Genomic DNA, 4975 nt, shown 5'->3' with positions numbered 1-4975 from the left:
GGACATCACAAATACTGTACATCGGTGACCCAGATGTATTGTTTAGAATGTGTTAGCACGTGCTAATTTACAACACTTGTCCACAGGAGGCTTTTAAAACACAGGCACTTGTGTGGGCACACACACAAATGCTGCATTCACATTGAATGCGTCTTCTGCGGCACCGGACGCATCTGCCGCACGAAACGTACCACAGGATCAAAAAATGTCTCCATTTGCATCATATACGCGCCTGAAGCACCATCCACCAGCGACACATCCAACTCGGTAAGTTTCACTGCCTGCTGAAGCGAGGAGCTGCACTCCTTTTTCTCCTCTCACAAACATAAACCACCAGTGAAAAAAGCTCGTCTGATTAGCGGCTAATGCTATCCTAGCTCAGTGCCAACTTTCAAAGATGAAAACTACAGAAATAACTTTTACCTGCTACTACCACCTCCTCGCTAATTCTCCTCCTCGCCAAATCCTTCCTAGTCCAGTCCTGGTTATAAAGGCAGTGTCATACAGCTCCAGGTGGTCACACACAGCTTCTACTCCATGGTTGAATGGGTGAACAGAGCGGTGTCTGTGTTGACGGCCTGACTTCATTGTCAACAAAGACTCTGATTGACTTTCGTCATGTGAAACGGTCGCAGGAGTTCAATATTTTCAACTCTTGCAAATGTGCGGATATGCGTAGAATCGGGAGCGCGCTCGCACGGCCAACGCACTTGACGTGCAGGTCAGACCGCACCACCGCACAGGAAAGATTTTGCATCCAGGACGCATCTATTCATTGACTTTGTATGTAAACTGGACGTACGGACATTTCGTGATGCATCCGGTGTGAACGCAGCAAAACACTCGTGCGTACACAAACAAACACTCATGGACATCACAATTACATTGGTAACCTTGATCCATTGTTTTGAGAGTGTCAGCACATGTGCTAAATTACAACACCTGTCCACAGGAGGCTTTTAAAATACAGACACTCGTGCCCGCACACAAACATTCGTCAGCACACACAAACACTCGTGCGCACACACACAGCTCTGCAGGTGAAGCAGACTTTGCGTCACGGCCAGTGACATAAAATCGCACGACACAACGAATCAATAATGAAATTCGTTGCCAAAGCTTTTAATAGTCGATTTTTATCGATTCGTTGTTGCAGCCTTAGTTCTCATTATTAAGACCAAGAGTATGAAGGTAGCTTGTAAAATGTGATGTGAGCGCTTGTAGAATGTGAGTTGAGCTTGTGTATAAAAAAATCTACACACGTGAAATAAATGTAATGTCAAATTGTTGGGAAAAAATTTATAGACTGATATTTACACATAAAATTACAGCTGCAAACTTGTAATCCAACATTTATTCACGTTTTTTATTTACTTGCATAAATGATCGTTTACAACCACAACTCTCTGGTTACAACTTCTCCAATCTGCCGCTACAGATGCACAAACTACTTTTCTCGTGTGAATCTGCACTGCTTGAGTTTTGCAACACATTTAGCGAGACGTCTGTATAAGCGGATTCTGCATCTCGCTGCGCGCAAAGCATGCTGGTCCGGGTCAAAGGTCAGGACTACCCAGCTCCCGCCTAGCTCGTATCATAAAACGTAAACATGGCCGAGTCTGACAAAGATATTGAATATTTTGAGCGTTGTAAAGTGGATGTTTTAAAAGAATATTGTAAGAGACGTGGACACGTTGTTACTGGGAAGAGGAAGAAAGAACTGGTGGCCCTCGCTTGGGCATTGTCATTTCAAAAAGCGCCTATAGTTTTGACAAAACAGCAGAAACGAGAGGCTGTCAACCTTGATTATAAATCTCTGCTCGAGATCGATGTTGACAGTTGATCCTGGGGGGATCGGGCATATTGTGGCGAGAAAGAAAAAAACGCCAACAAACCCCCGAAACCTGCTGGGTGAGAGACACCTCTCTAACATGTACACCACAATATAATATTTATATACTAGTTTACTAGTTAGCTTTAATGTAGTACAGTATATGTCAAACTTACTGATTTAATCCATTCGGCACGACATTCTGGATCTTTTCTTTCAGTAGGAAATGGGATGAGTACGTATGGCGGGTCGCATATACATCGTGAGGTTCCTTTATTGCACTCGTGAACGGGGCAAAACTCTTTCATTCACGTATTAAGCCCACGTGTACCGTTGGAACAGCCACGCACTGAACAATGGGACCCTGGCATATTGCCTTAAAACGACCTTAAGCAAAGTAAATGCCTAAAAGTCCGTATAAGTAGCCGGTTGTTCCGCTAGACAGGGGCTTTGTTGACACGCTGGGCAGTCGTGAACTCTGACCCGGATATATTGACCCGGGAATCGCGCATGCGTACTGATAATGCTGATTTGGCTTATTAAAACTGATTCATGCTCGTAGAAATGGCTCCTCCCCTCCCCGCTCCCCCATGTGTGGTATTGACCAATCAGAAGAGAGGGTTTGGAGACAGTGGGCTGTGTCTTTCTAGAGCAGCAGCCAGTGATGTGACCGAAACAAAGTCATTTATGAACAAAAACAGTCATGGAGAGTGATTCTCCTTAAAACGCTCTGTGGAGATGACAATAAAGAGCTGACAGCTGATGCAGTGGCCATGCTGTTAATGTATTCTACAAAATCTGTATAATGTGACAATGAACATGTATGTGAACTGTCTCATAAAAAGGAAGATTTTGTAAAATTCCTCATCATTTGTGACATTAAAATTATTTCACGTGTGTGGATTTTTTATACACAAGCTCACATCACATTTTACAACTTCACATCGCATTCTACAAGTTCTCACATTTTGCAACATATCTACCTTCATACAAGAGAGTTGAGAGAAGCCTTGTAAGCTGTATAAGTCTATCTCTAGCATACGATCAAACAGTATGGATATCGAATGGATCAAAGATTTTCAGCCTGAAAGTTCGACCCCAAGGTGGAAAAAAAGACTGTACGGGAGGTAGTGGTAAGCAATGCTAGCTCACAGATACAAGGTGATGTGTTTGGACTCGGATTTTGTTTGCACATTTGAGAATGCAATTTTTACCCCGTTTTGTGGTAGTTTTAAGAGAAAAATTGGTGTGAGTCCCAAAAATGAAAAAAAAACAAAACAAAAAACAAAACTCAAACTGTTCAGGCCAGTGGAGTCCAACATGCTGGATGGACACTTCACATGCTGAAGGTAAAAATGAGGGTACAATGTAAAACCAAATCCAAAGCATATTTGGTAAACAGGCAAAAATTGACTGCACAGAAAAACACATTAGTTGGTATTTTTGCTGAATTTGTTGAAAATATGTCAGCAGTGTTTCCAAGGTAACCCTTTGGACTAGATGCCCAAACAAACATGTCAGTAAAACTTTGCAATGAGGACCAAAAACTAAATGCAGTTTCAACCAAAAAGTCTAGATACTTCCACACCCTGAGTTTTTTTTCCTCCAAATGCTGAAGGCCAGAGTCCAGACCTATAGGATGCATACAATGTACCATTATATATATCACAGACAATCACTCCACAAACACCCAGAAGAACCAGAAAAACGGTAGGCTTTGTGCAAACTGCATGACCAGCTTACAGCACTGGGACATTCTGCTCACTGACGTGTGCGCGGGCATGTATTCACACACACACGCACGCACACAAACAGAGACACACACACAGCCGTGGACGGACACCATAACCAGGGAAACTCACATATGTCCCCTAATCGTGAACGTGTAGCAGGGGTTCTTGCAGCCATCTCCGTACACGGAGCACATTCCCACACGTACCTTAACGAAGACTCTGCAGGACGACATCACGTCACTGCGTGTGCGTGCGCTAGGACGCTGGTACAGGGCAGCAGCAGAGATAGTCCAGCTTGTTTGTCTGTCAAAAATTTGCCTGCACGTCCATACAATGCTGCAGATCCACGGTGCTGTTCACACCCACCGGACGTGACGTCATAACTGACAGCTCGCGAGGTCTCTCCACCCCCTTCAGACACACCTTTGTTTCCAACCAATAGCGAGTGAGTTCAGCGAACTACCAATCCCCCCGACCGTGTAGCGTGCACGTGCACAGCTGTGTGTGTGTGTGGATAAATGACGGCTCAGTGCGTAAAGACGCACGGTTTGATCTCAGTACGCGCACACACCGAGTTGGAGACGTGAGTGAGGACAAGTCATTAACTGTGTGTGTGTGTGTGTGTGTGTGTGTGTGTGTGTGTGTGTGTGTGTGTGTGTGTGTTAAACACAAATATCCAGCACACGCACACACACAATACTATTTAAATCGCAATAAATTGTTAAAAAAAATGTATGAAATACAATTAATTTCATTATTTTAAAACTTGCAAACTTGTAATTTAAGTACAGATATCAAAAACAAGTGGTGAGTTTATCAAACTGTCAAATACATTTTTGCTTCAAAATCAAATTCTGATTCCATAAGTTTTTTTTTTATTTTTTTTTTTTAACACAATATAAAAGTGCCCAGTATGTTTAATGCAATCCACTTCCAACATTGATTAGTGAGGTAGTTTAACAACTCTGATGTGGTTCACTGACACCTAATGACCAGGCGTTTATGTGCTGTACATTATAGAGGGTTTTCACAGCGCATCATCAACCAGGAAGTCGCCATTTTGGAGATAAGCAGCCGGTTTACAAACAGCACACAAATGAGCAAATCCCGAATTTTGAGAGGAAATAGTGAATTAATTGAATCGGTCAGAATGTGAAATACATGTGGAGTTTTATAGACTGCCAAAAGTTACAACAGGGAAGAACAATGTCTGCATTTTATAGTCAGTAGTTCTACATCAGGAGAGCAGTGACATGAGACTAGCTCATCGTTGTTGCACCTGTTGTTATTGATGTTTATGCAAAAACCGCCACCCTCATCTCCCGTCTTGCATTTAAATCCAGCTTCAGGTACTCCAGTTTGTTCTCCATTATGGTTTGAAGCTCTGCTGCTCCACAGGTCGCTGGATGTA

The sequence above is a fragment of the Gouania willdenowi genome, chromosome 6, assembly GCF_900634775.1.
Source record: "Gouania willdenowi chromosome 6, fGouWil2.1, whole genome shotgun sequence".
Taxonomy (NCBI): Eukaryota; Metazoa; Chordata; class Actinopteri; order Blenniiformes; family Gobiesocidae; genus Gouania; species Gouania willdenowi.
The sequence above is the reverse complement of the archived record's forward strand: the minus strand, read 5'-3'. Positions refer to the sequence as shown.